The following is a 13,907-nucleotide window of genomic DNA, read 5'->3' on the forward strand; positions in this document are numbered from 1 at the left end:
ACTGCTAAAAAATAATTTTTAATTTAATATAATTAAATTACTTCCCACCATATTCCCCTATAAACCCACAACCCACTACTGAATTAAATTGCGCAAAAATTAAATAACATAAAATTCATGACTTAAAATACATTAAACATACATTACAACAATTAATATACACTTTTCACACATATACTAACATACAAAATACGTTAAAAAAATTGATATTATTAAAAATCGCTATTTTTAATGCCTATATTTTATACTTCGATATTTTGACTTCTATATTTTGAAAATCGATATTACTTACCTTAAATTCGATATTTTTAACCACTATATTGTGTCCATTCGATATTTTGTCCATTCTATATTTTTACTTCGATATTATGTCCATTCTATATTTTGGAATCGATATTATGACTGTTTACCGATTATTCTGTCTCTTTCTTTACTGTTTATCATCAATGTTACACAGCAGCCAATCAAGTTTAACATCAAAAGTAGAAAACTACATTTCCCAATACCTGTTCATGATGTCATCTTCAAGCATCCAATCAGGCCATAGCCATGACAATATAATCCATATCTCATCCTCTTTCTTTGCCAAAGATGGCTAACAGTCTTGAAACTTGAAACACCCATAACAGACTGAACTGGACAAATCCAACTGGTCACCCAAGCGTTGAACCAGGTCGTGGACCTTAGAAGCATAACAGGAAACCGGGATGATCCCACTAATATCAGTTTGTTCTGTCTTCTGATCAGAATCTGGAAAAATAGAAGAACGTGTAATATCCAAGTATATCGGAACAGCATCCACATTCAATAAAAACATTACCTGTAAGTTATCAGTATGAAAAGACTTTGTTATAAACACATTAGAACACATAATTCAGTATCAGGAAGGGCAATAACATAAACTAAACCCTTAATAAAACTTGGAAGATGACATGGGTGGGATAATCCTCCCCTCCAAGTCCTTAATAGAGTAGAAAATTAAACGCGATAGTTAGAATTTTTTTAATTCTATGTCAGGGCCAGAGGCTTTGGATTATGCTTGTTCAAAGCTGATTCAATACCATAGAAGCTACATTTACAATAGGTTTACAATAGAAATGTTTTCAATGTAGAATCTGATGACCAATCAGCGGCCTTCATAATATCTTGAAGTGTAGAACCTAGGGAAGAGATTTGGAGGCCATAGCTCCTCTGACAGAGTGAGCCCCAAACTTGCTGGTATCCACTCCAGCTTCTCTCAAGATCCACTTAACACACCTGGCCAAGGTTGCAGAGGAGACCGCATCAAAAGGCTTTTGTAGGGCAATTAGCAATTGACATGCACCAGGACACCGGAATTTTCTAGTCCGGTCCTCATATTCTTTTAAACACTGTACAATTCATAATTTTGGATTATTAGGAAAATGCGGGTAAGTAATCTGCTTAGAATCTGTTTTTGTCATTCTGGACAGGTTGAAAGTAACTCCATTTGGAGTTAATACTCTACCTGCTAAATCCAGAGCTTTCACGTCGGTCAACCTTCTGCAAGAAACCAAACAAAGCAACATTGTTAGCTTAGCTGATAGCTGTTTACGCAAAATTGTTCAGCCATCTCTGTAAGAAGGAAAGGACGATATTCAAGCCTCACAAATAGTCATTTTGGGGTTTTCTGTGGTTGCATAAGCAAATGCCCAGCATAACTCGTCATTTCCTGGCGCTTAGAGACCTGCAGGTGATTAGGCGCGGTATAAAATTAAAATAACAATAACAATAACAATGCCAAGGGACAGTCCCCCACCGGTTTCCCGTTGACTAATGCATGGCCGGCTGAAATGGCTGATCGATAATTGTTGACAGATGAGTAAGTCAAACCGGCCGACGCTGACCCTGCTAAAAAAATTATCACAAAGACAATGGGGGCCCCCCCAGAGGATCCAAACCCCATTAGACACACAAATTCAACCAACGTCACCAAGCAGAGGCACAACGCTTGTGTGTGGCCTAGGACCAGGAATGGAGAATGAATTTCTCAGAGTATTACGAAAGGCCAGGCAGGAGCCAACAGTCCCTGAAATGCAGCACCTTATCTGATGTGAATGGCCCTGCATCAGCAAGGGGTGTCCAGCTCCTGAGGGATCCAGAAGGAGATCTGGGAACTCAACATTCAGAGACGGACATGCACAAGATGTCTCCATGAGAACTGGGAACCATGGTTGTGGTTTCCATAGTGGAGTAATCAAAATGTGTTCTGCATGCTGTCTGTGGGTTTGAGTGGATACCCTTGGAATCAGGAGAAAGGGAGGAAAGGCATCATAGAGAGGGTCGTGCCAGTCCTGGAGGCAGGCATCCGTGGCCAGAGACATCAGATCCGTGCATCAGGAAAATAACTTTGGGAGCTAATTGGATAGACGGGAGGCAAAAAGGTCTGAGTCGCATGGACCCCATTGTGTCTGAAGTCATTGGAAGACTGCCCAATGTAACTTCCATTCAATGGTGTCTCAGAGAAAGCACGAGTTCCAGTCCGCTACAATATTGTCTAGGCCTGGGAGATATTCCGCGATTACGGAGAAATGATTGTGAAGACAGTAGTGCCAAAGTTCTTGGCAATTTCCATTAAGACCTGTGACTTGGTCACGCCCAGTCTGTTGATATACTGGACCGCGGAAACATTGTCCATCCTTTTTTGTTTTTTGAAACACACTTTATTGTTTTTCGAATTTTCTTTGAGTAATGTATAAACTTAGGTACATTGGTTCATATTTGTGGTAGAATGCAGTGCATTATACCGTTTATAGTCATCAATATATATCAGCTAACAATCAATGCGTACCTTTTAGTACATTACACATTACATAAGAGTTCCTTTGATGACAACAGGAAGACAACTAGGCATGATTGCAAGTGCTTTAACATAACTCCTAGACTTTCCCACCACAACCTGCCTCTACTGGCTCTACCCCAGCTGGTATCATTGTCATCTGGTTCCGTCCTGGTTCCCCGCTTTTGGTCTGTATAATGGTGCTGTGCGTCTGGACTGTTCCTGGGTCGGATTCAGGTGGTCTGAGACCAGTTTACAGGTCTTACACTGTGCGTCATTTACTGCAGAGACAGGCGTGGGTTCAAGGGCTTTGAATGCCTCCAGTAGAAGGTCCAAGTCCATTGATATCAGTGTCTTGCACAGACCTCGATCCTCCTCCTGTCTGATGGCAGCGCTCTCCGCACTACCCCATTGCTCCACCTCCCCGTGCCACATATAAACTGGCGGTGCCTTGCCGTTTTTCACTGCATAGTTATGGAGCGCTTGGTCAGATGGAATGCTAGGTCAGTGAAACGTAATTGCACCTTTTGTGATTTTGGGTGGGGGTCCATACCAAATACGCAGCTACCGGCTGTCTTTCCTATAAGAATACCTGTCGTAGTTCTGCTGTTCTGGATGACACCCATCCAGAACTCAGTGATCATGGGGCAAGGCCACAGCATATGCAGGATGTCAGCATTTCCACCCTACACCTGTGGCAGTGGTGTTGTGTATCCGGGAACATGAGATGTAGGCGTTGTGGAGTAAGGTAAGCCCTGTGTAAGATCATGTGCTGTATGAACTTGAACTTGGCATTACGTGACACCGTTTTAGGATATTCGAGCAGAGCGGCCCACTCCTTGTCGGTTAATTCCTTTCCATGAGCTGGATGGGCAGTAACTATCTTATAATCAACACGGATAAGACGGAGATGATAGAGTTTGGCAACGGTCCTCCCTGTGGAACCACACTTGGTGGCCGATAGAGGCTAGTGAATGTCCCGCACCATCTGCTAAGGTTAAGAATCTGGGGATCATTTTTGATGACCAACTTAACTTTTCGGCCCAGATAAACTGTGTAACTTCCTCCTGTTTTTTGGTACTGAAGCTTCTTCGGAAGGTGTTCCCCTTTATTCCCCAGGAGCTAAGAAAAACAGTGGCAGGGACCCTAGTCCGATCACGCCTAGCTTACTGCAAAGCACTATTTATAGGCATTGACAAGGCACAGAAGACTAAATTGCAGTCTATACAAAATGCAGCTGCTCGGATATTATTGAATATCCCAAAAGGCCACTCTACCTCTCCTGCCATTAGGTTGCTGCATTGGCTCCCAATTCAGCAGCGAATGGAATTCAAAGCCTTATGCCTGGTTCACAAGACACTATATGGCGGAGAGGCAGCTGACCTCCATAAATCTTTCCACTGGTATATTCCTACGATAAGCCTCAGATCCTCAAACACGGGCCGCATCTGTACCACCAAAGTCTGTAGAGCCAGATGGGGAGGTCGGAGTATATTGCACTGTGCAGTCAGGCTATGGAACCAACTGCCTACCACTGTGAGAATTCAACCAAACAGGCCAATGTTCAGGAAACTGCTAAAAACTGTGCTGTTTCCGTGGCATAAAAAGGTGTTGTTCCCTTCTTAGCGCCAAGATGCCTCTCCATTCGAGTGCTTTATAAACTATATCCTATCCTATCCTTCAAGTCAGTAAGGGAGATCACAGCATGTGCCCTGATGTCTTTATATAGCCATTTTGTGAGATGACACCCTTCTCCCATTGGATAGATGGCCTGTACCAGTTTGTGTGTTGGGGTCTTCTCTGGCTGGGGCCCAGTGTCTTTGAACGTAGGCAAGTATTGCAGGGTGTTTCATGTATAGGTGACATTGTCCATCCTTAATAAAACACAACATCCGGAAGCATGGTGTCAGTGTCTTGATGACGAAAGAACCCACCAAAAGGTCCCGACAATTGATATTGAGTTGAGATTCTTTGGAAGTCCATCTCCCTAAATGCGATTTATTTGCTGCTGATTTGGCGCACATGTTTGTCTCCTGTCCCGCCCTATGTGGATTCTGGAGAGGAATAGAGGGTATACTTATCCAGAAACAAATAATTGTTTTACCTTTTTCCGCTCAGGCGATCTTACTTGATATACAGGATTTAAATAGCCCACATAAAGATCTGATCTCTATATTAACTGCCTGTGCACGATTGGTTATAGCCAGGGCTTGGATATCTTTGAAGTCTCCACATGTTATGGAGTGGTGGACTTTAGTTAATGAAATACACACGATGGAAATATCATTAGCAAAAACAATGGGGCTGCGATCTCTGAGAAAAAGAGAGAGAATTTGGGAACCTTTATTCTTTTGATATCATTATCAGAATGTATTGTTATTTTGTCTTTTATTCTTTTTTTCTCGAGACCACTGTTTCCTTGACAATGTAGGCTATTTTATATATCTTTTACGAACCCAAAAAAAATTAGTTTGTTGTCATAAATTGATTTCTCTGCATTTATTACCTATTAGGAACTATAGTGTATAATGGTAACATGGTATGAATTGTTATTGTATGACTCTTGCAATGACAATAAAAAAAAAAAAGGAAGTCCATCTCCCTCCTGTGGAGATGTTTCCGCATCTGGCTCGCCATTCCCACCGACTGGCATCGCATTCGATCACCACATCCGGACGGTGTGCCAAATATGACTCTGCCATTCCAGGCAGTCATGTGATCGAGCCACCACTGCAGTTCTGCAGTGGTGTCTGGCGTGAGACTGATCATCTTGTAATAAGAGACATCGTTGGAGGTGCCTCATCTTCAGACGTTGTAGTGCCCGATAATGTAATGGTGCTGGAAAATGGCCTGAATAGAGGAGGCTACTAGCCGCACTATTCTGGTGAGGACTCTTAGAGAAATCATGTCCTTGGAGAGGACTGACTGATTTAATTCATTACTTGCTTCAGCTCGGGCGGGGAAGGGACACAGTAGCCTCCGCAGAGTGAATTTGGAAACCAGGATGCCCCATGCACTGAGAGGGAGATAGGCTGGATTTCATTAGATTGATCAGAAAGCTCCGACCTTGAAGTAAGTGAATGGCCCATAAAATATGAGTGAGGAGTACATCTCTGTCCTGCGTCATCAGAAGAATATCGTAAAGATAAATTATCAGACACATCTGCCATGGATCTGTTCCACTACCGGCACATCACCTTGGTGTAACACCACAGTGCCAAAGACAGGCCAAAAAGCAGCACTTGGAAGTGAAACTATTGATCATCCCACTGGAATTGTAGAAACTTGAGGTGAGGACAGAAAATGAAAATCGAAAGATATGCGTTCTTCTGGTCAAGACGGATCATCCGATCTCCGACCTGAAGGAGGTCCCTGAGGAGATGAATCCCCTCCATTTTGAAGTGACTGTATAAGGTCCAAAACTTTTATTCTTTCAGATTGATAACCAGGCGGCGCCTTTCCCTTTTACAGGAACCAAGAAAATATTGCTGCAAAACTCCGCCAAGTCAGGGTGGCAAGGATTGATCGCCCCTTTCTGCAAAAGCTGTGACAGTTCGTGTCGAATTTAAGCCTAGGAAGTTTCTAGAAGGGCTTGGACTGTATGGACGGCCGATCAAGCACCCTCTGTACTGGCCTCTCTGCCCAAAAAGGTGTTAGTTGCGAAAGACCTTATTAAACTATGCTTGCGCTTTATCAAGAGTTGTGAAGGTTTGTACAAATTTCCCGATGTCCTTCACGAACAGACAGTTCGCTTTAGGGCCTGGTTCAGCATTGGCTAGTTCTGCTAGCTTAGGGTCTATGTGGATTAAAATAGACCTGCGGCACTCCACTGATAAAGTGCAGTTGGCATTTCAAAGCATACATAATGCTCTTTGGGCCCAACCAGCTAAGGTGTCAGGGTCAATGGGAACACCGAATCGTTGCGGAGGCTGCCATCTCAAACATTTTGCACAAGTGTCCGGTCAGGTCAAGGACTTTATCAGGACAGGCCTTCCACAATCTGTCCATCCCTTTTTGCGGGGTCTTTAGAAGAGCGTTTGAGGAAAGTAGTCAGGTTTGGGTCTATTTCTGGTGTGTCAGTCACCCTATTTGCAATGACAGGCAGGGGGCACTTGGAATGCAATCTAATGTGCGCCTCTTTGTCAAAACCCTTCCTGATGCACTTGAGGGCATAGTCTGCAACAGGAGGGAGGGGAACCCAGTCTGAGGAAAAAGGGTGGACAATCTTGTGTGGGTCAAAGTCCAATGAATTCGAAGGATGGAGATGTGAGGAAGTGGAGGGGCGGGAACAGTCACGTTGGGCTTTCGGGCGTTTCTGGGGTGGAGGAGTCGTCCTGACAGAGTCTGAGGGACAGGCAGAGGAAGGGTTAGAATCCTGGTCATAAGACATGGAAGGGGAAGGAAAAGAAGCGTCAGGAGACCTGTCACGCATCATGCATGCGTGATCTGATGAGTAGGTGTGAGAAATAAGTGTCATGATCGCATTATGGGGCCATTCAGAGGACGAAATGCGTCATTGTCTATTCGAACCTGGGTAGAAGGGGCAGTAGTGCTGAAAGCATAATGCTACCGGTGGCTAGTGAAATGCTAAAGGGCGGCTGCTATGGCTCTATTAGAAGAATGTGTCTTTGGGGCATCAAGGGGCCTCAACCCAGTTTTCCTCAAACAGAAGTAAATCCTCTTGCATGTCCTGATGATAGCTGTCATCACCAAACTGGCGCCCTGTCATCTTAGGCAGATATCATGGGAAGGCGCAATAGAGAGGATCATAGGAAAAACCAGGGCGGGGTGCTAACCCCTCAAACCAGGAAAAGCCGACTGCAAAGGAGGCAAATCAAATGACACTGGCCCCAGCGTGGGAAGCGTTCGCTATGCACAACAAAATGCAGAAGTTCTAGCTCTCTACTTGCAAGGCAGCATGGCTTGTTAATCCCCATACAGTAGGGCTTCTTGCGGTGCGTGTCAGGCGCACACTGCGAGCAACGAGCTAAAAAGAGGATAAAGTTAGAGTGTTGGAACGCTCCAGTACCCGCCTCCCACGCAATCCTGTGAGGTGCTAAATAAGCTGTAACACGCCCACGGCGCTGCGTACAAGAGCAAAACACAGCCGATACATAATATGCACACAACAAACACCACGTTAGAAATACAATGAAGAATAGTGAAAAGGCAATCATCTCTGGTGCGTCCTAGGATTATATCGTCATGGGCATGGCCTGATTGGATGTCTGAAGATGACGTCATGAACCGTTTGGAAATGTAGTTTTCTATTTTTGATATTAAACTTGATTCTATTACAGGACCGGAGGCTTCAGATTATGCTTCTCTTATCTTTACTGCAAAACACAGCAGCCAATGAAAACATACAATTTAGTGTAAAACAACTACATTGCCCATGATGCACACATATAAGCCACGCCTCCATAGTACATAAGATCCCTCTGCGTGGTCTCCTCATCCTCTTTCTTTGCTGCTCACAGCAAGAGATAAGTGTGCCTTTCATGCTCCCTTACTTTGCCTTTCATGGGATTTGATAGATGATTTATTGATTTTATTGACTTAGATTAAGCTTTGTTTGATCTATTACTCCTTGTTGTTTGGTGTTTTCTCACTGAGTAGAGGTTATTTACTGGTCTCAGGTTTCCTCAGGAGCCAATGCTCCGTTTTTCATGCCCGTATTTGCAGCCCTTTGGGTTAAGTGCGCGAATGCTGTGTGCCCGGGCAGTTTTATTAATGCGACATTCCTGAAACAGAGTCGCGTGTGGTACGGTCTCTGACCGGGCAGTGGCGGTCACCGCACATCACTGAGCCTGCTTTCCCGGCATTGTGCCCTGTTCGTTACGCTTAGAGACCGGCGCTGGGCTTCCCTAATCGCCTTCCTCTGCCGCAAGCGCCGGGTGGCTCTCGGCGGACGCACGCTCCCAATCACGTGCATTTGGGCCGCTTTTGGGCTCCTTTTGGGCGCGATTGGGCAGCGCGAATTCCAAGTCTTTTCCCACACGCATTTTACTGTCGGTTGTACCGCCCTGCTACAGATCGCCTCACCGGTTGTAAAATCGGGGCTTCTGGAGTGCGCACACGCTCCCTATATCTTGATTACTGGGCCCAGGTCTCTTGACCATTGATTACAGCTTTGCTGAGGGGGTTCTTTCTATAACTCTACTGAGTAATATTGTTGTGTGCAGGTGGGCTGACCCCCCCCCCCCCCATTACTCCTCCTGGTGGTTGTGACTATAGGCCTACATTATGAAACAGAGACAGTTCATCACACCACCTGAAGTCATGGATCACTGGGTCAAATACCCCAATGAAGAGGAGGAGGAGGTGTATGAGGAACAGCAGGAGACTGTGATGGAGGATACCCTGGTAGAGACTCTGGACGCTTCGGTCCAATCCTCTGTAAATAAGGCACTTGAGAGTACGGTTCCACAAACCGTCCATCAGGCTCTGGCGGCAGCCCTGCGACCTATCAAAAAACTGTTAGAGAGCTTCGCCAAGCGCCATGGCTATGGCAAAGAGCCGCAGAAGAGGAAGTCTGAAGCCTCGGCTTCTGGTGAGGGCACTGTTACCGCAAAGCTATGGCCACATGCACAAGCACTGTCAACGTTGCCCAGTAGTGGCGCAGGCGACCATTCCTATTCGGGGGGTAAGGCTAAGTCTAAACAACGGGTGCACACAGATACCGACACTACCACGACGGGCACGGACACAGATAACGATACCTCGGAGGAACCTCCTCCTGCAAAGAAGGCGAAGACTTCACTCCCTTCGACTTCGGAGCTTCCGAACACTCCTTCCACATTCGATCCTACAGATATCATGCATCCCCGGTCTTCTGACTGGACCCCTCCTCCGGTGGTCTCCGATTACTTGCATGAAAACCTCAGAAAGAGTTTTTCCAGGGAAGTGCGCAATCCACTACGGTCGGAATGCCCACGCCCGGAAGTCCCAGACAAGGTGGCCGAGACGCCAGAGATAGATGCGAGTCTCCTCACGTTTTTAAAGAAATTCTCTAAGGACCCCAAGAGAGGCAACGACCGCGCTTGGCGCAGTTGCCAAGATAAGCTGTTACATGTGGTAGGCCCCTTGGCCAAATCTTAGAGATGGCCCTGGTGGCCAAGGAGAGCGCTGCTCGGTGGACCCTGATATCCTAGTGGGCTGGACCCCACGGGCTATATGCCTTCTTGTTAATGGCAATTGCGCAATTTCAGCTGAAAGACTCAAATCCCTGCTCATCAGGATGGATAGCAACCTCACAGAATTGGCGGACGCCAAACCCGGTCCCTTGGCGAGCGGGCATCTCTTTGGAGAGCGTTTTGTTAAAGACGTGTCGAAATATGTGGGCACCTTCACATCCCTGGACAAACCGCAGTCTGGAATAAAAAGAGGTTTTCAGGAGGGTGTTCTTAATCGGGCCGATTGAGGCAGGGGCCGCTTGTCAGGCTGCGGTTTCCAGCAAGGCTCCCAGAGAGGCGACTTCGGTCGCGGAAGAGGGGAGTGGGACTCCACGCGCGGAGGTACATTCTACCCTTCACGCCGAAGGTTCAACAGGGGACGTTTCCAGAATGGCGGCAACAGGGCTAACTTTAAAGCCCAACAGTCTTCAAGTGAGTGTTTCATATCATTCTCATCTTCCCTTGGGGGGGTCGCACTCAGCATTGTCTTCTGCACTGGCAGAGACTGACTCAAGACGCCTGGGTGTTGAAAACCATCATTGGTTTTCACTTAGAGTTTTATTCTCCTCCGTTTCAGGACACTCTCGCCGTGAATCTCCATTTTTCCCTACAAGATCGCAGTTTCATAGACAAAGAAATTGCGGAGTTGCTGCACAAACACGCGATAGCCCCGTGCAACGAGGGGCCCCACGGTTTTTGCAGCAACATTTTTCTGGTCCAGAAGAAAGGGGGTGGGAACAGACTTGTCCTGAATCTGAAGGGCTTCAATCAGTCTCTCACCTACAATCATTTCAAGATGGAGGGGATCCATCTTTTAGCAGACATTTTGCAGGAAGAAGATTGGCTGGTCAGGTTAGATCTCAAGGACGCCTACCTCTCCATTCCAGTTTTCCCGCCACACCGTAGTTTTCTCCAATTCTGGTGGAACAGGCAGTGGTACGAATATTTGGCCCTTCCTTTCGGGCTCTCATCGGCTCCCTGGTGTTTCACGAAGGTGATGAAGCCAGTTGTCGCCCACCTGCGAGAACGAGGGGTGAGGCTAATAATTTACCTGGACGATATCCTGATAATGGCCCAGAGTCAGGCCACCCTTTTACAGCATCTGCACCTCACGACAACGCTCTTACAGAGTTTGGGGTTTGTGATCAACCTCGCAAAGAGATTCTCGCACTGCTGGTTTCGCTCAGAGCCATTGCCAGAGTAGTGGGAGTCCAAGCCTGTTCGATTCAGGCCATATTTTCGTGTCCTCTCCATTACAGGGCCTTGCAGTGTCTGAAGATCCAACACATTCAGAGAGGGTTGTCCTACGCGGACATCATTCCATAGTCTCAGGAAGTCAGGATGGAACTGCAGTGGTGGCTAGGTCACGTAGATGCCTGGAATGGCAGGGCAATCTTCGGTCCCCAACCAGAAGTGTTTATCGAGACCAACGCCAGCCGTTGGGACTGGGGCGCGCGCTGCGGAGATATCTCCACAGGTGGAAGATGGTCTCCGCAGGAATTATCCTTGCACATAAATTGCCTAGAGCTGCTTGCAGGGTCTTTCGCAATTCGGACACTGTCCCCGAAGCCGACCTCTTGCTGCATCCTTCTCCGCATGGACAATGTGTCCGCGGTGAGGTATATCAACAAGTTGGGAGGCACGAGATCGTCTCTTCTTGTCGAGATAGCCAAGGATTTTTGGCACTATTGCCTCAATCACCAGATCTCGGTGATTGCGGAGTACATACCAGGCCAGTCCAATCAGGTGGCGGACTGGAACTCCTGGCACGTCAGGGATTACAGTGACTGGAAGTTGCTTCCCACAGTCTTTCAGTGGCTTTAGAGCATTTGGGGTCCCTTTCAGACGGACCTCTTTGCCTCCAGACTCACGTGTCAGATTCCTCCGTTTTTCAGCTGAAGGCCAGACCCAATGGCACGAGCGACGATGCGTTTCTGCAGGATTGGTCGGGCGCGACTCAATATGCATTTCCCCCATTCTTAATTTTCCCCAGGGTGATGGCACAGGTGATCAGGCAACGGACAGAGATAGTCCTTGTGACACCGTGGTGGACATCTCAGCCGTGGTTTCCGAAGTTGCTACAGTGGAGTTGCGACCTTCCCAGGTTACTTCCCGACTCGACATCGTTGCTCCTGGGCCCTTTTCAGGAGCGCCATCCCATGATTCTAGAGAGACGCCTCACGCTGATGGCATGGAGGCTTTCCGGAAACAGTGGCACATGCTAGGAGTTTCAGACAGGGCTTCTGAGTTTATCAAGCAAGCCTGGGCACCTTTCACAAGGAAGCGTTATTCCTCAGCCTGGAAAAACTGGGTGGATTGGTGTTTTGAACGACATTTGGATCCCGTTGGGTAGGAGTTATCCCAGGTGCTGAATTTCCTTTCGGAAAAGTCTGCGGAGGGCCTGGCGTATCGCTCAGTCAACAATTTTCGATCAGCCATTTCAGCGGGTCATGCGCTGGTTGATGGCAAACCGGTGGGTATGCACCCGGTTGTATGCAAACTTCTCAAGGGAATTAGGGTCGCTAACCCACCTAAACCCAAATATACGGGTCTGTGGGATGTTTCCTTAGTTATATCCCTGTTCAATCGGAGGCCTACTAATGCTCTTCTTTCTAGAAAGCAGCTTTCGGCCAAGTTGGCTATGTTGCTATGCCTGTCAGCGTGTAGACGTTCATCGGATGTGAGCGCTCTCGACGTTACAGGTAGAGTATTTACCCCGGAAGGGTTTTTTTTCACTATTAACGGACGTACCATGACACTTTCTCATCACATTGATTACAATGCTTTCCCGGAAAATGAAAAATTATGTGTAGTACATTGTTTAACAGCATATGAAGAGTGTACAAGGGCATTGAGACCACAGGGTTGTTCTCAACTGTTGATTGCTTTGCAGAAGCCGTTTAAACCAGTGGTGACTGCCACCATTGCCAGATGGCTTAGATTTGTAATGCAGGAAGCTGGTATTGACATCCAAATGTTTGGTGCGCATTCTGTTAGAGGTGCTATGGCATCAAAGTCTTACATGTTGGGTTCTAACATTCAAGACATTATGCGTTGTGCAGATTGCTCTTCGGAATCGACTTTCAAAACGCTTTATTGCAAGCCGGTGGGTGATATTACTTCTGTGGTGTTTGGACAGCGTTAAACTAGCATAATCTGAAGCCTCCTGTCCTGTAATAGAATCAAAAATTTGCTAGCATTCGCGCCAAGAATTTTCAATTCTATTAAGGACACGGAGGCGAGGATTATCCCACACGGCTTTATTAACATTGTTAAAAGCTTACCCGCCCATGTTGCATGTATGACATAATTGGCAATACAGTGGTTATGGATGTTTCATTTCCTTTATTTCAGGATCAGACAAGAAGTCGGAATAGAAGACGTTGGATGGCAAGAGCTTGCGCTTGAAGACTTCAGGTTATTATTCCTCGTTGGAGGAGATTTTGGACTTGTTCATGCATATGTTTGGACTTGCGTTCTCTACAAAGAAAGAGGATGATGGGACCACGCATAGGGATCTTATGGACTATGGAGGCGTGGCTTATATGTGTGCATCATGGGCAATGTAGTTGTTTTACACTAAATTGTATGTTTTCATTGGCTGCTGTGTTTTGCAGTAAAGATAAGAGAAGCATAATCCTTGCCTCCGTGTCCTTAATAGAATTGAAAATTCTTGGCGCAAATGCTAGTAAATTTTTGATTGACTTCTGTGTAAAATTGGTTATTGTTAGAGAGAGTTTGGTTTCCAATACATTAAAACACTACAAAAATATAGTTGCCAACATTTGATAAAAAATTCCAGGGACACTTTGCAGCGCAGCTAAAATAACATGTTCCACAGCTGTGCTGGTATTGCCTGGCCAATTAAATGGCATAAACTATGTTTATACTCTTGAATGAAATTATCTGTGTTACATTATAAGGATACGCCGTTC

The 13,907-nt window shown here is 46.2% G+C and overlaps 1 long non-coding RNA gene across 1 annotated transcript in view; it reads right to left on the minus strand.

Annotated features, from left to right (window-relative positions):
• Positions 1 to 13,907, minus strand: part of LOC144798857 (uncharacterized) — a 286,173-nt gene that overhangs the window by 270,937 nt on the left and 1,329 nt on the right. The window contains exon 2 of the long non-coding RNA XR_013603680.1: positions 507 to 750. This is a non-coding gene — a long non-coding RNA (uncharacterized LOC144798857). The remainder of the gene's footprint in view (positions 1 to 506; positions 751 to 13,907) is intronic.

The sequence above is a fragment of the Lissotriton helveticus genome, chromosome 1_2 (genome assembly GCF_964261635.1).
Source record: "Lissotriton helveticus chromosome 1_2, aLisHel1.1, whole genome shotgun sequence".
In the NCBI taxonomy this organism is placed as follows: Eukaryota; Metazoa; Chordata; class Amphibia; order Caudata; family Salamandridae; genus Lissotriton; species Lissotriton helveticus.